At 39.8% G+C, this 25,515-nt stretch overlaps 1 protein-coding gene across 1 annotated transcript in view; it reads right to left on the bottom strand.

Moving 5' to 3' along the window:
• LOC100565908 (transmembrane protease serine 11E) overlaps positions 1–25,515 on the bottom strand; it is a 77,328-nt gene that overhangs the window by 38,695 nt on the left and 13,118 nt on the right. The gene's annotated exons all lie outside the window — the stretch shown is intronic.

The raw sequence follows: 25,515 nt of genomic DNA, 5'->3' as shown, positions 1-25,515 counted from the left end.
TCGTAGTCCAACACTCAGGGTGCTATACTGATATAATAGTGCAGTTTGGAGGAGGATTAAAACAAACCAATTTTGCTGTGCAATGCCTGTACCAACCCCTCAATAATGTTTTGAAGTTGGAACAGTGGTTGCAATATCTTCTGATTACAGATCAGAACCAAATCCAGGACTGTTTTGTTGGTGTTGATGATGTTGTTGTTAACTAATCTGCTGAGATGTGCTGATGTTCAGAACCCTGCACATTCAAAATCTGCAGTGGACTATGTCAAGGCATAGGAAATGAAAACAAAGGAATGGAAAGTGAGAGTCCTCGTGGAAATGATGTGGCTTCCCTCCCAGGGGAGTAATTATTTACCTCCTGATTTGTTTCAATGTTTTTTAAAGCGTGGTGTCCTGACAAGCACTTCACATTTTCTCATCCCAGTTTTGAACCACACATGGGATATACTCTGGTTAGCTACAGCATGTTATCTGGCTTATGCTGCTTCAAACTAGAGTGAGTATTAGGGGCTGCATTTTGTGGACACCTCACCCTTCGTCTGGCTTTACATTACGTGATCTGTGTAGATACACCCTCAAACCACTCTAGCTGTCATGCCATGAATACACCCATGGATACATGACAGTGTGGCTAGTGGATTGCTTATGAAAACAACCTTTCTTGGTATTTCTGTCCTATGATATCTTCTCTGTGGAAAAGGTGCAAGTGTTACACCCCTCAAACAACTCAGGGGAACATCTTATCTACTAATTTCCTGCAGGTTCAGGATACAGTTATCGGGGATGCATCTGCACTTTAGAATAAATGCAGTTTGGCACTACTTTAACTGCTATGACTCAATGATATGGAAATATGGGAGTGGTAATTTTACAAGTTCTTTATCCAAAGAGTGCTGGTGCCTTACCAAACTACAAATCAGAGAATTCCATAGCATTGAACCATAGCAGTTAAAGTGCTGTCAAGCTGCATCAATTCAACAGTGTAGAGCAGTGGTTCTCATCCTTCCTAATGCTGCGACCCCTTAATAGAGTTCCTCTTGTTGTGGTGACCCCCAACCATAAAATTATTTTCATTGCTACTTCATAACTGTCATTTTGCTACTGTTACGAATCGTAATGTAAATGTGTTGTCGAAGGCTTTCATGGCCAGGATCCCAGGGTTGTTGCCTGCCATAGATGTGGGCGAAACGTCAGGAGAGAATACTTCTGGAACATGCCCATACAGCCCGAAAAACATACAACAACCCTGTAATATAAATATCTGATATGTAGGATGTGTTTTCATTCGTTGGACCAAATTTGGCACAAATATCCGATATGCCCAAATTTGAATACTGGTAGGGTTGTGGGGATTGATTTTGTCATTTGGGAGTTTTAGTTGCTGAGTTTTACAGTTCCCCTACAATCAAAGAGCATTCAGAACTCCATCAACTATGGAAATGAACTAAACTTGGCACACAGAATCCCATGACCAACAGGAAATACTGGAAGAGTTTGGTGGGCATTGATCTTGAGTTTTGGAGTTATAGTTCACCTACATCCAGAGAGCACTGTGGACTCAAACAATGATGGATCTGGACCAAGCTTGGCACGAATAATCGATATGCCCAAATGTGTACACTGGTGGAGTTTGGTAAAAATAGACCTTGACATTTGGGAGTTGTAGTTGCTGGGATTTATAGTTCACCTACAACCAAAGAGCCTCTTGAACCCCACCAACGATTGAATTGGACCAAACTTCCCACACAGAACCCCCATGATCAACAGAAAATACTAGTCTTTGGTGACTCCTCTAAACCCTCCTCATGAACCCTCCCCCCAGGGGTCCTGACTCCAAGGTTGAGAAATGCTGGTGTAGAGTATCAGTAAACATTTTAGCAAAACTACTCATTACTAAATGATCTTTGACCTTTTCTTTTAAAAAACCCTTTTATTCTATCAGTCTGCAAAGAGATATAGAAGAGAGCAATAACTTTTTTTTCTTTACTAGAGCTTCTCTGTAGAAATCTAAAGTGTAATTAGTTCATGAAACTGATTACAACATCATATTTGAAAAGTTTAACCATGGCTAAGATGGAACTGGATTTGGAATGCTTGGCAAATACCTCAAGATTAGAATGCTGCCAAACCCAGTGGGCAGAGTTGTGCTTGTAAATAGAAGTCTGAATATTATCATAACAGCACACTTGGATTTAGATGAAACTTTTGTTGTGATGAAACCACATGTATCAACTTGGTGACTTTCTTACATGTGATCCAAAAAGAAAATGTATTGGATTCAGTAGGCAAGCACAGTAGCAAGGGTACATGATGACTGGAGAATCTTAGAATGAATCTGGACATTTTATTTCATTCACTTATCGGGAAAAAAATCAATGAAAAACCTCTTTACTGCAGTTAACTGTCCTTCCTTTGGGGACTGGATACCTTGCTGAAAATTGCAATGAGCTAAAAAACAAACAAACTTAAGATCTTGTATGTATTGTAGCAACGATGTCTCTCATTCCTGCTTTAAACTACACAAAAAGTAGAGCAGGTTTTTCTTCAATCCAGATTATATGTCAGCTCTCTTCCAGGACTGCTTGCAAGCTGCTGTTTCTGTTTCACCCCAAAAAGAACAGAGCATATCACACTTTCCTTTATTCTTGGGAACAGTCCTTTTGGGAGGACTGGAGCCACTGCAAAACAGTACCTAAACCCTATTGATTTCTTGGCAACTTTTATTCTTGACAAAATTAATTCACTTTCCTTTATTCTTCAACAGCCCATTCTTAGATGTAGTTAACAGGATACTAACAATGTGTGATCATAAAACATCATAAAAGATGACAATTTATGTTCCTTATTAGGAAGCCGTATGTTTAAAAAGTATAAACAATGGAAGAGGAGCAAATATCCACATACACACAACGGCCAAAAAAGAAACTTGACATCGTTGCCAGTGTGGTGTGGTTGGAGTGCAGGACATGTACTTTGGAAAACCAGGGTTCAAATCACCATTCATTCATGAAGATCTACTGCAACCTGAAGCCAGTCACATACTCTCACCCCAATAGAAAAGCAGTGGCAAATCTCCTATGAATTAATTTGGTCAAGAATAAAAGCTGCCAAGGAATCAATAGGGTTTAGGTACTGTTTTGCAGTGGATCCGGTCCTCCCAAAAGAACTGTTCCCAGAAGGTATTGTTGTGGGACACCTGCTTGGCCCCACAACCTTTGTCTTGTGGGGTCCTGTAGGGTTCAATTTTGTCCCCCATGTTGTTTAACATCTACATGAAGGCGTTAGGTGAGACCATCCGGAGCTTTGGAGTTCAATGTCATCTGTATGCAGATGATGTCCAACTCTATCACTCCTTTCCACCTGCTACTAAGGAGGCTGTTCAGGTCCTGAACCGGTGCTTGGCAGCTGTCACGGTCTGGATGAGGGCAAACTATTTGAAATTGAATTCAGGCAAGACAGAGGCTCTCCTGGTCAGTCTCAAGGCCGAACAGGGTATAGGGTTACAGCCTGTGTTGGATGGGGTTACACTCCCATGAAGACACAGGTTTACAGCTTGGAGTTCTCCTGAATTCATTCTTGAGCCTGGAATCCCAGGTCTCAGTGGTGGCCAGGGGAGCTTTCCCACAATTAAATCTTGTGCACCAGTTGCACCCATATCTTGAGAAGTCTGACTGGGCCACGGTGGTCCACTCTCCTGTCACATCAAGGATAGACTACCACAACACACTCTATGTGGGGTTGTCTTTGAAGACTGTTCAGAAGCTTCAAGTAGTCCAACGGGCAGCAACTAGATTTCTAACTGGGGCAGCATACAGGGAGCATACAACTCCCTTGTTATGCCAGCTCCACTGGCTTACCTGTCTGAACGTATTTCCTTCTATGTTCTACCTCGGAGATTAAGATCATCGAGGAAGGCCCTACTCTCGATCCCACCTTCATCACAAGCGTGACTGGTGGGGACAAGAGACAGGGCCTTCTCAGTGGTGTCCCCTCAGCTATGGAACTCCCTCTCTAGTAAAATTAGAGCCGCCCCCTCCCTCCTGACATTCAGGAAGAAAATAAAACTGTGGTTATGTAAACAAGCTTTTCAGACAGCAAAGCTTGTAGTGAAATAAGATAATAAGGAATATTGAACGGACCAATGGAACAACTATGGACTTGATTTTGGATGGCGTGATTTTAATAACTGTTTTTACATCATGTTGATTATTGGTGGGTTTTAATATAAATGTTATTGTATTATCAATGTTTAATTTTATTCTTTATGTCTAAATATTATTTTATGTTTTTAATTTGGTTAGGTTAATTTATAGTTATATGTTACTATCTTGACATTATCTTTTGGTTTTCACATATATGTACAGCATTGAATTTTGCCTTTATAATGTTGGAAACTACTTTGAGTTCCCTTAGGGGGAGAAAAGCAGTATATAAATGTAGTAAATAAATAAACAAATAAATAAATAATTTAGTAATTACTAATCTTATGTATAATTAAACATTGGAAATATTCATCCTGAGCAAAACTCCTTATAGGTATTGTCTAGCTGATGCTTAATTTTAACATATTTGCTCATACTTAGCTCTATCATTAAATGTGTGTTTCTCTGTGTGCTCTTTGTCATTGCTTAACATTTAACTGAAATGAAGAGATTAATTATGTTCAGTACAATTTAAATGAACATAGCCAATCTCACGATTTTGGTTAATTTACAATCGTGTTTAAGAACAGAAATATTCTTTTTATAGACCAAATACAGGATCATTCCCTTTCTTCATGAACAGAATTTTTGCATCTGCTAACACATTCCAAACTGAGCTCACGATGTCCTGTTTAACTGCCTGGCATTAATTCTGGGTGGTTCTTATTTCAAGAATCCTGGCATTATTCCAGATACTAAACTACTTGGGTGAAGCTACACTAACATTTACTAATTGCTCTAACTGGAGGTCTCCTGTCTTTTGGGTAGCTCCAGTGGAGCTACATGTGTTTTTAATGCTTCCCCCCTGTCTGATGGGGGAAACGACAGGGTGCCAATGTGCCTTGCTCTGATTCTGCCACCCTCCCCCATGTGATAGGGGAAGGAGGGAGGGTGCATGGCTCACTGTGAGTTGCCATGTGCGCCTTCCGTTTCTCCAGTGATTGGAACAGGAGAAAGGGTGGGGGTCATCAGTGTGACGAGGTCCTGTGACTTGCCTATAGTTGTACAGTGGGTTCCTATGGTTAAACAAGCTACAAAACCTGATCCCTCAAAGTTTTGGCCTGACCCTGCAAACACTCCATCACACACGCTGTTAACATTCTAACATCCTAATCCGATGCACCGTTACACAATTTCCCAGTTAATACACAAATGACATCTTGGTATGTTAGCCTGGAGAAGAGAAGGGTAAGAGGTGATGCCATATCAAAGATGCAGCAAGCTTATTTTCTGCCGCTCCAAAGGCTAGGACACAAATCAGTAGATTCAAAGGACAGGAAAAGAGATTCCACCAAAACAGGAAGAACATCCTGATTGTAAGAGTTGTTTGACATTAGAATACACTGTCTTGTTATCGCACGTAGCAGGCAAACTGGCATTGCAAGTGCACTATCATATGATACCATGCATATCCTGCTACCAGTCTAGCTCTCCTCCGCCCATTTTTCTCATCACATCGTATACCTGGGTGCAATGAGTTCCTTCCACTTCTGTGCCAACATGCCAACAGTGATGTCAAAGGGTGGGATTCCCCTCCTCTCGCCCTCTCCACCTTGCTATTCCCAATCTGGTTCTTTTCTCTTACAGATAGATAGGTAGATTTTCCTTTTGTTGTTCTTTTTAAAAACTTGAATCTTGCAAATGTATAAGAAATAAGGAACGGTAGTTGTACAGGAAGTTGAGATTATGGGAGTGCGTGAAAGTACCATTGTGAGACCACAAATTGCCAAATCAGCACAATATCAGGAGGCACAATATCAGGAGTGCTCAACATCCACTATCACCAATAATGCAACTTTAGTGGAATAAAGAGTTTGTGCGATAAAGCCCTTGGAGTATGATGGAGTCTCTCTAGAAGTTTTTAAACAGAGGCTGGATGGCCAATTGGGAGTGCTTTGGTTATGCATTCCTGGACGGCAGAACAGGGTTTGAATGAATGGCCTTTGTGGTTTTTTCTAACTCTGTAGTTTTATGTTGGTGATAACAGTACCATTGGGTGATCTGGGAAAGAAGAGAAAGCAAGGACCTCTTTTACCTTCCACAGTGGATTCCTATTGAGCCCAATCCAGCAATGGAATTACTGAAAAAAATCTAGCCCTCTTCTCTTTCATTCTGCTTTGCAAATGTGTATGCAAATAACATCTCCACTTGCTGCTTTCCCCACTACCTCCTCACATTTTCAAATGTTTTTTCATGTCAGGAGTGATTTGAGAATTTGCAAGTCGCTTCTGGTTTAAGAGGCGACTGCTATTGAGAAAGGAAACAAATAGAACTATTAGATGCCTTTAAGCATTCCATATTATTATTGTATTGGTTTTCCAATATTCCAGAGGATGGTGTTCTAATACAATACAAAATGCCTAAGCTACTCCCACTGAAAATCAAAATAAATTATGTGAATGGTATTTTTCCCCTTGGCAGAAAAACATTTTTAGTAATCTAAATACACGATACACATAGACCAGCTAAAAACAACGATAACAACAACAATGCTGCATGAAAGGAACACAGATATTTTCCAAAGATCTGCGTTGTTTCAAAAGTCTATGCTTAATTGTTGTACAACAGCATGCTAAGATTTGGCACGTTAGTTAATTGATTGGTCAAATATTGACAAACATTCCATGAAAATAGTGTAGATGGCAGTTGCGTGTCATTATGTTGTCATTTGTTATCAAGGACATGGGGGTGGACTTCTTATACATGAATTCTGAAATAATACAATAAGAGATTTCCCCGTAGGCTACCGTACCTGCTAACCTGTAAGAAAGACGAGGAGGAGGAAGAGGACATTTTTGTCCCAATTGAGTATCCCTTATCCAAGATTCTGAATTCTGAAATACTACAAATTGCACGGGTGGCTGAGATAGGGACATCTTGCTTTCTGACGGTTCCATCAGAAAACTTGGTTTCATGCACAACATTATTTTGAAAATGGTATAAAATTACTTATAGGCTAAGTTATAAGGTGTTTATCAAACATAAATTAATTAATTTCATATGTAGATGGGTCCTGTACCCACATGCAAATAAACATATTCCAAAATGCATTTTTTTTTCTAAAATCCAAAACCCTCTTGGTCCCAAGCATTTTAAGCAAGGGATTCTCCAAGTAATCATCAGTTGTGACAGCTACTGCCTAGGTAGGACAGAACATTGCAATATGACCATGGGGACCAACATTCAAATCCTTACTCAACCACAAATGTTATAAGTGACAGTGGAGCATTCACAGACCTTCAGATTCCCCTTCAGTCAAAGCTGTGTGGGTAATAAAGAGATTGCTAGTTTTTTGTGAGACCATGTCGGGTAGTGGTTTGTATGTTGGAATAGCATTCTGAGAGATCTAGATATGAATCCCCCCTTGCCCATCAAAACCCACTGACACTCTTAGCCTCAGAGGAAATCAGTACCAAATCTTGCCAAGGAAACAGCAACTTTGTTTTTTGCAATTAAGGCAGTAGTTCTCAACCTGTGGGTCCTCAGATGTTTTGGCCTTCAACTCCCAGAAATCCTAACAGCCAGTAAACTTTGCAGTTGCAGGCCAAAACCTTGGGACCCTCAGGTTGAGAACTACTGAATTAAGGACTTCATCACATTCAGCTGGAGAAAATGATGGAAAGCGGGGAAAAGGGTGGCATTTTCATGGGGTTCTGTCTTCTTATAGAAATATACGTTAATACATGTATTGTGGTATTGTTTATATGTTTAATTATTCTGTAATCCATCTCAAGCCATAAGGAGAGGCGGGTAAGAAATAAAATTATTGTTCTTCTTCTTCTTCTTCTTCTTATTATTATTATTATTATTATTATTATTATTATTATTATTATTTAAAGAAGACAAAGAATTTACTCACTCACATCACATTAAGGATCTTGTCAGATATGCTGCCAGAACTAAGGCATCTCACTGCATCCTGGCGGCAGTGTGAAGAGGTCCTAAGATTGCCTCCTCCAGCTTCAAACTCAACTATCTATCTATCTATCTATCTATCTATCTATCTATCTATATATATATATGCACACACACACATATATATATGTCAAGCTCACTTCAAAGGACCAGTCTGAACGCAGATCAAAGATAGCTGCTCTCAGATCCAATCTTTATTGAAGAATACATGACTTTGGAAAAGTCGAGAATGACCTAATGTTTACATACACTCAATTTTATCACTTCTGATGCAACGTAATACCACACGTAAATATCATCATCAAACCCCACCCTCTGGATCACATTACTACCATTCCCACACACTACATCAATTATAATTGTTTATACTTTCAACCCTGAGTTCCCAGGCTCATTTTATCTTCTCCCGCCAGGTGCAGGGTTATTTATGTTATGAAGCCAGATTCAGGGCTTGGAAATTCAGCCCTGGGATTTGGCTCCATGACATGGCGCCCTCGTTTTCTTCGTCCTCCTCTTCGGTTCTTCTTTCATCATAGTCCTGAAACAAATCAAACAACAACTCTATGTGTCCATTTTGTCCAAAGTCCCCATATACTTTTTCAATAAGCTGCGATGGAATACTGGGTGTATTTTCCCTAAACTTTTTGGCAATGCCAACTGAAAGGTTACTTCATTGATAACACCCTGTATTCTGAATGGTCCAATATATTTGGGGCCCAATTTTCTCGAAGGCAGCCCCAATTTGATGTTTTGGGTACTTAACCACACTAGATCTCCTTTATCCAATTTATCGCCTTCCACCCTCTTTCTGTCTGCGAACGCTTTATACTTTTTGTGTGCTTCCTTTAAGGATGCAGTCACTTGACTCCAGCATTCTAGCATTTGCGTTTTCCATTTCCCTGCCTCTGTTTCCTCATTCTCTGTCCATCTTGGTAACTGGGGCAAAGGCTGTATTTCATACCCGTAAACCACTTCAAATGGGGTTTTATTTGTTGCTGAATGTATAGTCGAATTAAAAGCTAGTTCGGCAAAAGCCAACCACCTAGACCAGTCATTTTGTCTCATGTTAGAGTACATTCGAAGGAACTGCCCAAGTGTCTGCTGAGTACGTTCTACTGCCCCGTTTGTCATGGGGTGAAAAGCAGAACTTAGACTCCTTTCTGCTCCTAGCATTTCCAAGAATTTTTCCCAAAATTTTGCTGTGAATTGTACTCCTCTGTCACTGACCACTCTACTGGGACATCCATGCAGTTTGTAAATATGGTTTATGTACAATTCAGCCAGTTTCTCGGCTGATGGTAGTTTCGTCAGTGCTATAAAGTGGGCCTGTTTAGAAAACAGGTCTAATACTGTCCAAATATAACGATGTCCTTTGCTAACCGGCAGTTCCCCCACAAAGTCCATAGCTACACATTCCCAAGGCCTGGTAGGTTCCGCTACTGTTTGTAATAATCCCATAGGCTTCCCTCCTCTCGATTTATTTCTGGCACAATCATCACATTGAACAACATGATTCTTTATGTCCTTCCTCATTCCTGGCCACCAACAATGTTTTGCTATTGCCTTTGTTGTTTTTGTAATTCCTGTATGACCAGCGCTCTGGTTATTGTGAAAACGATGCAAAATCTTAATCCTTAATATTGCTGGGATATACAGTTTCTTGTTTACAAACCAAAATCCCCCCTTCTGCTCCCCCTTTTCTGCGTTGGATGCGATCCACTGATCTCCATCATAAGACTGTTTCAGTTCGTTTCCCCAATTATCTTCCCCGTCGAGTTCAACCATAGCCGTGTTCTCCTTTTGGGTTTGCGCTCTTGTCCTGACAGCTAAGCCCCATTGTTTATCAGAGAATATTGTCCCCTCTTTTGCTGTGGTTATGCCTTCGTGTTGAGGCATGCGTGAAAGAGCATCTGCCAAGACATTCTGCTTCCCTTGAAAAAACTTTAATTGGAAATCGAACCTGCTGAAGTATTGCGCCCATCTAATTTGTTTGGGGGACAATTTTCGAGGAGACTTTAAATACTGGAGGTTCTTATGGTCAGACCAAATTTCGAATGGGATTCCGCTTCCTTCGAGGAAGTGTCGCCAGCATTCTAAGGCTTTTAATATGGCTAATGCCTCTTTTTCCCATATTGGCCAACATTTTTCAGTTTCGCTGAACTTCCGGGACAAATATCCACAGGGTTTTAAGTTCCCATTTTGATCTTTTTGCAATAGTACTGCCCCGTACGCACAGTCTGAGGCATCGCAATGGATTATGAAAGGGCTCCTGATATCGGGGTGTTTTAGGATGGGTCCTTCTGTGAAGCGTTCTTTTAGGGTTTCAAATGCCTTTTGGCATTCTGGCGTCCAACTCAGTTTGGCGCCAGGAGCCTTTACTTTTGCTGTCTCCCCCTTCCCTTTTGTTTTTAAAAGTTCAGTAAGGGGTGCGGTTATTTGCGCGAAGCCTTTTATGAATGATCTATAAAAATTTGCAAACCCCAGAAATGATTGCAATTGCCTCCTTGTTTGAGGCACTCCCCATTCTTTTACATCTGATACTTTAGCTGGATCCATAGCTAACCCTTCTGGAGATATCCGATACCCCAGAAAGTCAATTTGAGTCTTATTAAATTCACATTTGGACAGTTTTGCGTACAGCTTTGCTTCTCTTAGTCTTTGCAAAACTTCCCGGACCAATTTCACGTGCTTTTCCTTATCTTCGCTCACAATCAAGATATCATCAAGGAATATGAATACCCCTCTGTACAACAAGGGGTGTAATATTTCATTTATAAGCTGCATAAAGCAACCGCCTCCGTTTTTTAGTCCGAAAGGCAAAATTTTATATTCAAAATGGCCGAATGCGCAGGAAAATGCAGTTTTCCAAGTATCCTCCGGTTTGATTCTTAATTTATGATATGCTTCAATTAAATCCAGTTTAGTAAATATGCTCCCTTTCTTCAATACGGTAATTAAATCCTTTACTAAGGGCATAGGGTATTTATTGTCCTTAGTAATTGCATTTAAATTTCGATAATCAATGCACAATCTTAGGGAGTTGTCTTTCTTTCTCCTAAATAACACTGGGGCCCCGAGAGGAGAATTGGATGGTTTAATGAAGCCTCGCGCCAGGTTTTTATCAATATATTTCCTCAATTCCTCCTTCTCCATACTTTGTTTCTTTGTATACTTATAGATATCTGTGCATTACTTGTATCCTTTAAGGCAGCCCTGCCTTCAAACCCCTTCGACTTAAATAGAAATACCTTTCTTAAGGTAGCACAGGGGTCATTTGCACTCAAGACCCTTGACCAAAACAAAAGCACCTTTCTTAAGGCAGCACTTTTCCTGGGGTCATTTGCACTGAGATTTCCTCTCATTGTCCCTCCAAGACTTCAATCATTTGTCTTTAAAAAAAATCACCCAAGATCATGGGAAGTGGCTTTAAATTAACCCTAATCTTTCCCAGAGCGTTGACTTAGAAATTGTAGGAAGTGGTTTTAAATTAACACTTTCCACCAAATCTCCATTGGCAATCTGGGGAAATTGGCATTTCGGCTCCTCCCACACACAGCAGCATAATTTTATTTACAAGCGGGCAACAGAAGCAGGCAACAGTGGTTAACATCACACTGGGAAATTGGCCATTTGGCCCATCTCTATGCGGGGAATTTAAAATAACTCACTTGTCAATCAACTCAATAATCATAGGAAAAGCCAGCACTTTAGAGATGGCAAAACACATCCCCCCCCCCCAACAATTGAAGCTTGCATCATGTTTTTTAAAAAAAATAATTTTATTTTGGTTTTGAAGTTATAATAAAAGTGGTGGAACAATTTATAGAAAGAGAAAGTTGGAATATGGATAGATGAGAAAATGTCCTTGGGGGGAAGGAGAGAGAGAAGATAAGGGAAGGAAGCTGGGGCGGGGGGGATAATGGTATTGAAAAGAAAAGAAAAAAGGAACAAGAAAAAAGAAAAACTCAGGTTTCGTGAGTTGCAGATCGTATTTTCTTGGTCTTTTTCCTGTGTCACCATTGGACTATGTGATCTATCTGTCCGAGGGTTCTTTTATGTTCCTCTTTAGTAAAGTTCTATTTTTTCGTTCTTCAAATAAAGTCTTAATTTGTTCCAATCTGTCGACTGTCCGTTTGCATCATGTGAAGGGCACAGTGGGTTGCCGTTTCTTAAATGTATAGAAACACTGATTTTATTGTGTGTGATGAAGTCATAAGATGAACCATCGTCTTTGTAAGAACTATCATCTTTCTCATGATATTATGGATTCCTTCAATGCACTGGCTGGTATAGCATTAGTTAAATTATTACATCTTATTTATGTATGTATTTGACTAGTCAGATAGCCTCCCTGAAGAATGCAGAAATAAATGTACACTGCAATAAGCTAGCACCAAAACATTAGCATTGCGTGAAGTAAAATTTCAAGACCCATAACAAGACAAAAGAAGTTACACAAACAGAAATATTTCAAACAGGTTTTTAAAAAGATATTGTATGGGCGTTTGGGACATCCAAATGGATGACAATGTTAAAAAGACTGATACTTGAAATGTGGAGAAAGATGAAGGAGTTGAATGGAGTCATTACCTGTGTAAGCATAACAAAGGAAATGCAAGGCAGGGACTACTTGCATCTGATGTCCTATATGTAGTTATTTTCATGCATCCCATTGCCTTCCAAAAGCAGGGGGAGGGAAAGGTGCGGTTGTGTGATAAAATCAGAAGCCATGTAAGCAGAATCCTCTTTCTATACAGAACTATACACTTCCTGACGCAGCAATTCTTGCTAAAAGACAGGCTGTGACAGCATACATGTTGGGTATAATACCAGCATAGAATAACTATCAGGTGTGTGTACTGCGGAGAGTGAAATTAAGAAAAAGTGTTCTAAATAAGCAAGTAGCCCTCCCTCCAATACTTCGAAATGTTTGAATTCTGGCTTAGAAAAATCACATTTTTGAAATGCAGTTCCAAAATTCTATAAAGCAATATGATTTATGACTAGGGGGATCGGGGAATATTGTTCCAATAAATCACTTTCTCAAGTTTTGAGTACAAACAGTCCCTAGGTTATGAACAAAACAGGTTCTGTAAGTTTGTTCCTAAACTGAATTCATATGTAAGTTAGAATAGGTACATTTTTAAGTGTAATTCCAGCACAAAATACGTATTTGTTAGCTTTGGATACCATACAGAGGGTAATAATAATAATAATAATAATAATAATAATAATAATAATAATAATAATAATAATTTTATTCTTATACCCCGCCCCATCTCCCCGGAGGGACTCGGGGCGGCTTACATGGGGCCAAGCCCGGTCATGACAATATAAAAACAAGCAGTAAAACAAATCAAACAACAATAAAACAAGTTATAAAAACACATATAATACATCATGATAAAATCATGGATAAAATCTGTAGGAAACTGGGCTAAAGTGCTAGTTTATCATAGGATATCCCTATGATTAATGTCTGTGCCCCTGTTCAGAAGATTTCAGCTCACTTTCTGTCCCTGTGACAAATGGATTTTGAAAACAATTGGCTTTTTGAAAATAATAATATTAGCTTTATTTATTTATTTATTTATTTGGTTTTGTTTGTGTTTTCATAAGTAGGACAAAATTAATCTAATTTTGTCAGAAAATCTGAAGATACTCACTGAAAATCCCTGTAAATCAGAAAAAGTCAATAGTGAATTCAAGATGAATCCAGGGTTTTTTGTTGGTGTAAGAAAGCTCCAAGTTCAAAGTGCAATTAAACTACATTCTATGAGTCTACATTGACCATATAATGCAGTTTCAAACAGTGAAGATGGGGACTTACTTAACTCAGCAGGAAGAAGAGGAGGGGTGAGAGGAGGGGAGAGGAAGGGGATGGAATTTTGCCCTTCCCAGAAGGCTCAGGCAAAAGCAAACTGCTGCAACCAACCCCATAAACATGTTATGTTCCTCCTCTATACCAATGTTTGTCACCTTGTCCATGTTCTGGTGTTGCTTGGCTGCATGTGCTCCAGTTTTATAGAGGGATACACTGTGGACAAATGCATTTTCTACCGAAAATATCCAAAATAACTTGCAACTTATTAAAACAGAAGCCACACCAATTAAATGCCCCAAAGGCATTATGTAAACCAAATATGACATCTTTTTAAATAAAATAGTGATCAATGAGATATTTTTGCACATGTTTGGTAGGTGTAAGGCGCCCATTATTATGGCTTGGAGTGAAAAATAAAAAGGCTCTTCTTGGAAGGTACAACCTGAAAAGCTGTTGGAAACATTGTAAGTGGGGCTGTGCACCACTGAAGTAGTAGGCGAGTCACAATGTGATCATTCCTGAAAGAGTTCTCTTCTGACTAGAAACATGCACAAATATCTCTCAAATTGTTGCCACTCTATCATCTAATCTGTGAAGTACTCTTGAATTGACAAATCAGAAGTCTGGATTGCAATCATCCATTCTTGAAATATTTCTGACTCCCAGTCAAATCAGCAATGTCAAACAGCATCAAAGCATCATTTTGTTCTGATTATACTCCACAACCCAGCCTCCCATTGTTTTTTTTCTCTTAAAAACCTCATATTCCTGAAGCTATCTTTACATACCCTAGAACCAAACTACCATTCCCTTTGTTTTACACACATCTTGGATCCTGCCTGGTGCTTTTGGTATTTATTTGCTTGAAGTTTTGGAATTATTTGTACTCCAACATCAGCTCTTTGACCATTCCTTCAAAAATTTGACAAAAATTGGTGTGCTCAGGCTGGTATGATGTTATTAATTTGTATCAGTCTGTTACAGGCTCACTTAGGACTTCATCACTTGAGCTGTGGGAAATTGGGTAATTGTCTGAAATTTCAAAGCTTCCCATCACACGGATATGTTCCCCAGCCTTTCCCCTCTTGTGTTCTACATGCGTACCCATCACACAGACAAGTTCTGTCCCCACCTGATCCACATTCCTTTTAAAAAAAAATCCCAGAACTTGCAAACCTCGTGATATTTCAAAGGAGAATTTTTTGATCACCTAGACAAAAATAGCACTTCTAAGTAGGGGAAAAAATGTAAGGTTGTGAATAGTGATTGATGAACTTTGAAGTGACAGCAATAGGTTTTAAAAATAACAAGTTTAATCTACCAGTTTTGTGAAAGCACAGCATAGTGCAGAAGGAGTAAATAAAGCTATCACACTAGTGATACCTTTCCATTGCACAATTTCTGTCAGTGACATTTTAAAAAGGAACCAGGTTCAAACAGAAGGACATGGGACAAGAATTGGAGCGACCATGCTTGCCAGAAGACTGCCCATAGGAGCACCCATTGCTCCATGACACTGAAATGAAATTACACTGGCAAATCTGACAGATCCCATTCCCACACGTTTTTGAGTACTTTTTCCTATTTTTGAACACTTCAGGGGCTCAAAAGACAATTTATCCCCATCACCTCTTTTCTCCCATTTCACAACATTTCAACCACATTTTGAGGATGAAACACTACAGATGGCACTCGGAAGAAACGTCATATGATGGGCTCCATGGCACTTCATTCTCAAAATAGATTTGAAGTGTATAGAAATGGGGAGATGACTGTGTCTGATGAGGCCCAGAGTTATATATTGTTTCCACTAAAGCACTTTTGCAATTTGTGTGCCTTCAGGTTGACAAGAGAAATCGGCCCTGGGCTGTCTCAAAACAACTTGTTTTTTAAATTATTTTTCCAACATCATATACAATTAACCATTTTGAGAACAGTATCTAAGTCCGGAAAATGCTTTTTTTTTTTAAAGAATAGAAAAAATGATGTCTTAATACAGCTTATACATAAAATCATTAATAATGTTAACATTTTACATAGTTGCTAATCTAAATGTCACAAGTCAGTTTATCATTAATCGCTATATTCCAAATTTCTCTATGCTATTCTTCTAATTGGATTTCCCTTTTATCTTTCCAATTCTTTGCCACTATCAATCTCGCAGCCAGTAGTAAGCTAGAGGTCAATTTTTTCTGTTCTTGTAAGGGTATCGTCTTATCATATATTGATTACAATGTTATTTCTGGTGTACTCTTTAACTCTATTTTATTATTGCTCTTGTTTCTTTAAATACTGTTTTCCAAAATTTTTGTATAAATTTACAGAACCACCACATATGAATGTTTGAGTCTACTTCGTAGCAACCTCTCTAACATTTGGTTTGAATGTTTCATGTCTTTCTGGTTTCATCTAACTGGACCTAAACACCACCTCCATATTATTTTATTAAAATTTTAAAAATTTTATAGACATATTTTTAAATGCGCATATTCCGTATTCTTTTCCATTCTTGAATATTGTATTTAAGATTTTTCTCAAATCTAATTCCTATAAATTCTCTAAGATAGTCTTGTTTCTGTTCGTCTTCTAGTAATGATTTATACATATCACTTATTGTTCCTTTTATTGTTTCATTTTCTTCTTTATTCTCTCTTTGGGTTATCATCCTCTCTAATTTCATATATTTTCTACCCCCATTATACTTTTTTATTATATCAGTTGACCATTTTCTCAATTGTAGACACTCATACCAAGTTATGCCCTTTCTTACTAATTGTTCTTTAATTATTTCTTTGTTTATCATCTTTAGATCCCAATCTCTTATTTTCATTATACCTCATCTTTTAAATTCCTCTTCTAATTCTTTTTTTAGATGTGTTGAGAAGTTTTCTGTCATCAATACTGGTGTTAAAGGTGAAATCCTTGGCATCAGCTTTTATTTTATATTTTCTCCTAATCTCTAAAAGGTTTTTAAAAGGCGATTGCTTAACTTATTATACCAGTCCTTTTTATGTCTTTCTTTATTATCCAAAAAGAAAATATATTCTAATTTTAGTTCTATTTTTATCATCTTCTTCGAGCCACTCCAGCTTTCCTTGTTTTGCATAGTTTTCTCCTGTATACCTTATTTGTTTGATGTGGTAGTACAGTTTAATATTTGGAAGGCCTGCCTAGTCCACCTTCTTTTTGTGGTTTATACCATTTGCTTTCATTTATTTTTGCTTTTTTCCATTGCAATACAAGTTTAACATGTTTTGCCATTTTTAATTCTTGATCCGAGATTTTTATAGGTAGCATTCTGAATAAAAGGTTTAAATTAGGTAATCTTCATTTTGATCAATGCTATATTGCCAAACAATGATAGTTTAATTTTAGCATATTCTAACAACAAAACCACTTGTTATATAGTAGGTTTTTGCCCTATATTTGAAGTTGAAACTGAGAGCTGTCTGATGGGTTTTTTGTTATGTGGCTTCAAGCTGATTTCAATTTACGGCAACTCTATCCTAGATATCTTGGTAATATTCCTTCAGAGGAGACTTGCCATTACCTTTTTCAAAAACAGTGAGTACGACTACTCTAAAGTCACCAAGTAGGTTTTTATGGCTAAGTAGAAATTCAGTTGTTATTCAAACCACTGTACCATGTTGTTTTTTATAGGTATCTATGTATAAAGCATTTGTATGTGCATGTGTCTTCAAGTCACCTGTCAGCTTTGGTGATTCCATGAATTTCATAATGTTTTCTTTGGCAAGAAACATGCAGAGGCCCACAGAACTTAGTATTTATTGGCTGCCTCCCATTCAAATTACCAAGAGGTGAAATCTTTAGATCTACTCCCTCCGGAGTCAGACAGTTATATTCAGTCCTGCTTCTTTTTAGCTTAAGCAAATCAAGCCTTAACTATCATTAAAAGCCAAAATGACTGAAGTGAGCTATTGTATTGTGAACACGTCATGTAAGGACAATTAATCTTTGAAAAAGGCAATTGGCTCTGGATGACCAAGGCCCATGGAGTTCTTCCTTCCATCTTTTATTTTCATGTTGCATTTGTTTTTAAATAATCACAGATACTTTCCCTTCCAAATTAAACCTCTAAGTACTGGCTCCAACCATCCTGGTTCTCTGAAGATTATATTTAATCAGGAGGAATGGGAAATGAGATGAATAACTTGTGGATAAGAGTCAGCGACTGAACCACAAGAGGGTGCAATTTCTTCATCTTGAATAATTCCTGGAAAGACTCTCTTCACCTCTGCACAGTTTACACTCTATTTGTAAAAACTTGCAATTGTTCTCTGATGTCTTGGCCCAGTACCAACACAGAATGCAAATTCCCAAAACTCAAAATTTTGCAGCAACTTTGGGCCCATACAATGAACTCGGAAAGTGGCACAATTGATTGGATGCCATCCCACTTTTTCTAGGTTCAGGCTCAAGCAGCTGAAGAAATAGGAGGAGGGAGGGGGAGAGAGGGTAGGGATTTCTCCTGTCTCCCTTCCCGCTCTTCTTGTGTCCTGTTTTGTCTTTCAAGCACAGCCTTAAAACACTGTGGTAAGTAAATGAAAACTACTTTACTTCAGCAAAACATAAAATACAGCACACTCAGTGGAATAATGCAAAAGGAAGCAAGAAAGCCAAAGGGCAAGCACAGTTCTTAGTCTCTGATACATTCCCAAATCAAATAGCAGTCTTACTTCAGACAAAGAAACAGCAATAAATCCAGATGCAGACTCGAAGCAGGCACACAGGGAGCAAAGGCATTAGAGTCAGTTTGTTACCAGCAAGAGCTGGCTGCACCTGCTTCTGACTTATAGCCTTAAGTCCCCTCACAGCTGCTAGGACAGTTCCTACTCAGCTGCATTTCTGGCAGCTATTCTAGCTGAACGACGTTTCTGCTCTGTTTTCTTTCGCCTCTCCTGAAAAGTGGGTACTTGCAAAGTCTCCTCCTCAGATTCCAACTCACCCTCAGATTCATGAACACTTTCATGTTCCCCTTCCTCTTCTGAAGAAGAGGAATCCCTAACATCTTGGCATATTGGATGTCATCATTCCAGGTGCCAAGAAGTGTCCAATACCCTATTTCACTCAAAAGTGAAATGCTCAAGGCGCAAATGCAAACAGTGCCAAAAAAGAAGAAAAATAAGACAAGTGCAAAGAAGCCAGAATGGATGTCCAAAGAACTTCTAACTGAGCTAAAGCTCAAAAGTGACATGCACAAGAAGTGGAAAAGGGGAGAAATCACCAAAGAAGAATTCAAACGTATAGCCAACACCTATAGGGAAAAGGTTCGCAAGGCTAAAGCGCAAAATGAGCTAAGGCTTGCCAGGGACATAAAAAACAACAAAAAAGGCTTTTTTGCTTACGTTGGTAGAAAAAGGAAGAAAAAGGAGGCGATAGGGCCATTGCAAGGAGAAGATGGGGTTATGGCGACAGGGGACAGGGAAAAGGCAGAACTACTTAATGCCTTCTTTGCCTCAGTCTTCTCACAAAAAGAAAGCCATCTTCAACCTCAGCAACATGGAATGGACGAAGGATTGGGGGAAATCCAACCCCAAATAGGGAAACAAGTTGTCCAGGAACACCTGGCCACTCTAAACGAATTCAAGTCCCCAGGGCCAGATCAGCTACATCCAAGAGTACTGAAGGAACTAGCGGAAGTTATTTCAGAACCACTGGCAATTATCTTCGAGAGTTCTTGGAGAACAGGAGAAGTCCCAGCAGATTGGAGGAGGGCGAATGTGGTCCCTATCTTCAAGAAGGGAAAAAAGAACGAACCAAACAATTACCGTCCGGTCAGCCTCACATCAATACCAGGCAAAATTCTGGAAAAGATCATTAAGGAAGTGGTCTGCGAACACTTAGAAACAAATGCGGTCATTGCTAATAGTCAACACGGATTTACCAAAAACAAGTCATGCCAGACTAATCTGATCTCTTTTTTCGATAGAGTTACGAGTTGGGTCGATACAGGGAATGCTGTGGATGTAGCGTACCTGGATTTCAGTAAGGCCTTCGGCAAAGTCCCCCACGACCTTCTGGCAAACAAACTAGTAAAATGTGGGCTAGACAAAACTACGGTTAGGTGGATCTGTAATTGGCTAAGCGACCGAACCCAAAGGGTGCTCACCAATGCGTCGTCTTCATCATGGAAAGAAGTGACAAGTGGAGTGCCGCAGGGCTCCGTCCTGGGCCCGGTTCTGTTCAACATCTTTATTAATGACTTAGACAAAGGGTTAGAAGGCACGATCATCAAGTTTGCAGACGACACAAAACTGGGAGGGATAGCTAACACTCCAGAAGACAGGAGCAGAATTCAAAACGATCTTGACAGACTAGAGAGATGGGCCAAAACTAACAAAATGAAGTTCAACAGGGACAAATGCAAGATACTTCACTTCGGCAGAAAAAATGGAAATCAAAGATACAGAATGGGGGACGCCTGGCTTGACAGCAGTGTGTGCGAAAAAGACCTTGGAGTCCTTGTGGACAACAAGTTAAACATCAGCCAACAATGTGATGCGGCTGCTAAAAAAGCCAATGGGATTCTGGCCTGCATCAATAGGGGAATAGCGTCTAGATCCAGGGAAGTTATGCTCCCCCTCTATTCTGCCTTGGTCAGACCACACCTGGAATACTGTGTCCAATTTTGGGCACCACAGTTGAAGGGAGATGATGACAAGCTGGAAAGCGTCCAGAGGAGGGCGACTAAAATGATTAAGGGTCTGGAGAACAAGCCCTATGAGGAGCGGCTTAAAGAGCTGGGCATGTTTAGCCTGCAGAAGAGAAGGCTGAGAGGAGACATGATAGCCATGTACAAATACGTGAAGGTAAGTCATAGGGAGGAGGGAGCAAGCTTGTTTTCTGCTGCCCTGCAGACTAGGACACGGAACAATGGCTTCAAACTACCGGAAAGGAGATTCTACCTGAACATCAGGAAGAACTTCCTCACTGTGAGAGCTGTTCGACAGTGGAACTCTCTCCCCAGGGCCGTGGTGGAGGCTCCTTCTTTGGAGGCTTTTAAGCAGAGGCTGGATGGCCATCTGTCGGGGGTGCTTTGAATGCGATTTCCTGCTTCTTAGCAGGGGGTTGGACTGGATGGCCCATGTGGTCTCTTCCAACTCTACTATTCTATGATTCTATGATTCTATGATTCTATTGGGCGATGCGGGGCATGGGGCTTTCCTCATTCCCCCAACGGGCATCACCAAATTTGCCACGATCCATGACAATCCCAGCAGCCAGTATGATAAGGTGCTTACTTTTAGTCTTTTTGTAAGTATTATGAGCACTGGTAACCTCAAGGTTGGGCTTCTGCAATGTGCTGTACATTGGGCTACCTCAGTACCAAGTCCGAAAACCAGTTAATTCAAAACATGGCATCGAATTGATTATGGGAACATCTAGGACTGAGCACAGTACACCTATGCTGAAATCACTCCACTGGTTATCAATTCGTTTTTGGGCAAAATACAAAGTGTTGGTTAAAACCTTTAAAGCTCTACAGTGTTTCCTCACTTATTGCTGGGGTTAGGTTCTAGGACCACCCACAATAAGTGAAAATCCGCTAAGTAGGGACGCTATATTTATTTTAATATTTATACATTATTTTAGGAGTTAGACACTATTTTAAGTCTTTATCAACCAATCGTGTGTGGATAAATTGCCTCCTTCTCCTCCCGTTGCCGCTCGGGCTCCTTTTCTCTCCCTTTGACTTCTTCTTCCTCCCTTCCTTGGGCTGTAAATCAGTGGTTCCCAAACTTATTTGGCCTGCTGCCCCCTTTCCAGAAAAAATATGACTCAGCGCCCCCTGGAAAGGGGGCGTGGCTTAGAGGGGTGGGTGTGGCTCCTGCTCAAGAGGGTGGGGCTGAGCCTCTCCCCTAGTCCAAGATGCAGGGCTGGAGGAGGAGGGGGTGGGGCCACAAATGGATGGCCAGGACTGGGATGGGCGGAGTTACGAGCTCTGAGGCAGGGCTGAGCTTCTATCCCTGTCCTGCCAGGACACAGAAGGTGGGGCTAGAGGAGGGGGCGTTGCCTCTTCCCAAGTGCCTGATGGGGCTGAACCTCTATACCCCGCCTGTGTTCTAACAAGTGCCTCAGGGGCTCAGCCCTGTCTCCGGCACTTGGGAAGAGGCCCCGCCCCTCCCTGGCTCTGCCCCCAAATGCACCTGTGGCCATCACCGCCCCCCCCCCCCCCCCCCCGGATCACTGCAGCACCCACCAGGGGGTGGTAGCACCCACTTTGGGAATCACTGCTGTAAATTGTAATTATTTATAATAGTCTTTTAGAGTTTATTGAAAAACCACAAAACAGCAAATCCACGAAAAGTGAACCGCAAAGTAGTGAGGGAACACTGTATATGGTTTCGGTCAGGTTACCTACAGGATCACCTTCTCCTGTATAATCCACCTATATTCTCAGGACCTCTGGGAGATAGACCAGCTCAGACCAGCCAGAACCTGACTGGCAACCATGCCCCAGAAGACGTCTTTATCAACTGCCCCAAGACTGTGAAAATGTGATCGAGGTGACCCCCCCCCAGGACTTTGTAAAAGATAGTTCAAAAATCAAGACTTTATGTTCTATATTTCATAATTTATAGTAGAAGGTGATTGAGACTTTTTACTGGAGTTTACTGTGGATTATCCCTGCACTCTGAGGCAAGAGATAACAACTTCATGAATTGTAAAATCATGCTGCTAAAACTCCACTTTTATGAATTTCCATGCTGGGTTTTCCGGATGTTATGAACTTCGTTCTTATCAAATATTTTCAATTGTTTATATCATTCATGATTCCCCTTTATGCAATGTAACTCACTTTTATGAATTCTCCCTTATTTCCATGAAATCTATCTATCTGCCTATATGTATTTGTACTCTTTGGGATCCCCGGAAAATATGTATTTTTCCCAGCATGGTTTATATTCCAACTTTATTTTATTTTTCATTTTATTTCATATAATTGTCAAGTCATGAAATCAAATAGGAAATATTTTGAACTCAACCTGAACCCCAGAACCTATCCCATTTCCTATGACCCAGGCTTCCCTTCCCAAAAACAAAAGGATAATCTGCCACCGCTAAACCCAATCAAATTCAGATTGCATGGACAATATAGGGCTTGAGTCGCCGAATTCGGAGTGTTGACCTAAAGGTGATTGGCCCCAAGGCAAACATTGTCATATCTCACCCAAAGGAAAATCCAGGACACCTCAGGAAGGCGCCCTGCAGAGCCTGTCAATATGGCTCATCACCACCCATCTTTGCTTTCACCTCTGACACCCCAAGGCATATCTAAAATCTGTATACGTGACAGAAACCCGGACACCCTTGATTGCTGCCATTAATCCCTTTAGAAATCGGTCTAGCAGGTCTTAATCCGACAGTTCCTGCCCTGTCACCCCATTGTTTCAATAACTCCCGCCTTCTCTTTCCTGATTGGCCCGAGTAGAGACAAAAGGTAGCTTCCTATTGGGCCAATGGAGCAAGGCGGGAAACGAAAGCCCGCCTCGTTCAACCTTCTAGCCTATCAACGATCAGATGGGCGGGGGAGCGGGGCGGGAAATTTAAAGGGCTGTCAGACTGAAATTTTGTATAAATATGGCTTTATTTTGATTATGTGGTACCCTAGTAGACTGAATGATCGCTACTAGAGTCCTCTTCAGCTGAATTGCTCAATAAAGACTCCTTGGCGGATTTTCCTTCAACTTTGGCGGACCTTCTTCATTTCGGCTTCAGGTTGTATTGCGGCTCATATTTTCCTATTGGCTCCGCCAAGGTCCGTTCTCTCAGGACCGGATCGGGTCTCTCCTTAAGGGCCCGATCCCCTAAAACGCGGTCGACAACAGAATGACCTTCTGAAAAAGATTTGACAGCTAAATGAGTTGTCAGCATTCAAGACAGAACTGAAGATCTATATCCTCCCGCAGGCCTACCCAGTTAATTTTAAACAGTGAATTTTAAATTTACATTCTATTTGTATTTTAATATGTATATTTGTATTGTATTTTAATCCTTGCACTATATATTTTAATATATGTATGTTATGAGTGTGTTTTAATATATGCATTTTATGGTATGTATTTTAACTGTGTTGTGCCATACCTAGATCCAAGAAGAAAGGCAGGTAATAAATTATTATCATAATCATCATCATCTTGTCCTTTTTTGGTTATTTTAATATGTTTATTATTTCTTGTGAATTGATGTTGCGAATTAGTTTGCATGTTTCAAAATGTAATAGATGTAAATATTAAAAATAAATTGCATAAGTTATTCCGAAATTGACTGGTTAATGTCAGTTAAGTATTCAGTGTGGTAGCCATTTTTTTTAATACAAAGGGAACTTAATTGTTTTTTTTAACTTAAAGGACTGGTTTTAGGTGCAATGTCAGCAGTAACTTAATTTAAAATGACAATATTAAGCTATTATTTGTAAGAAGCTAAAGAGTTGAGAAATTGTATGTGTCCCAACTGGTTCAATACCCAAAACCTAGTTCTTTTAGATTTTTGCAAAAGTACTATTGCATTTTTTTAAAATAAATTCCTCAGGTTAGAAGAATTGCAATGTTTAAGACACAAGATATAACTCCATTTATTTTTGTTAATCATTACAAGGAGTTAAATTAATTCCAAGATAAAAATTATTTAAATCAATTTATAATACAGACATTCTTTGTTTCTGAATATGCCCTCTGGGTTCTGCATTAGTCACCACACAGAAACATCTAAGTAGCTGACTTTTGAAAATCCCTGGGTATTTTATTGGGATCCAAATGGAAATTAGTAAACTCAACAAAAGATGGAAGCACAAAGATGAAGTTGCAAGGTATTTAGGTTGAGTGCATCTGCAGTGAAGTTTTCAAAAATTAATTTAGCTATTTCCTTCTCTTCCTAGCTCAGGGAATGGAGACGAAGGATGACTTTTTTCAATTCGATCCCAGGAAGACATGTAACTTAAATTTAAATTTCATTTTTACATAAACTTAATAACTATATTCACTCTTCTTATGTAAATTTTATTGAACTATTTCTTTTTTTAGGAGCCCCGGTGGCGAAGTGCGTTAAAGCGCTGAGCTGCTGAACTTGCAGACCCAGGTTCAAATCCCGGGAGCAATGTGAGCGCCCGCTGTTAGCTCCAGCTCCTGCCAACCTAGCAGTTCGAAAACATGCCAATGTGAGTAGATCAATAGGTACCGCTCTGGCAGAAAGGTAACGGCACTCCATGCAGTCATGCCGGCCACATGACCTTGGAGGTGTCTATGGACAACGCCGGCTCTTCGGCTTAGAAATGGAGATGAGCACCAATCCCCAGAGTCAGACATGCCTGGACTTAGCGTCAGGGGAAACCTTTACCTTTACCTTTACTATTTCTTTTAGTTTATTTATGATTAAATAAACACATAACACACCTCATTTAGGCTCTCTATACACTACAGCTGTAGACTTTCTTATCAGTAATCTCCCCTTTTCATAAAACTTTGTAAAATGAAGGAGTTTGTGAAATTAAACTCTTGCCAAGAATAGGAATTTTCTTGCCATTTTTAGGTTTTTAGGAAGGTCCTTCTAAGG

Source organism: Anolis carolinensis, chromosome 6, assembly GCF_035594765.1.
Source record: "Anolis carolinensis isolate JA03-04 chromosome 6, rAnoCar3.1.pri, whole genome shotgun sequence".
In the NCBI taxonomy this organism is placed as follows: domain Eukaryota; kingdom Metazoa; phylum Chordata; class Lepidosauria; order Squamata; family Dactyloidae; genus Anolis; species Anolis carolinensis.
Note: the sequence above shows the minus strand (reverse complement) of the source record. Positions and strands in the feature narration are given on the sequence as shown.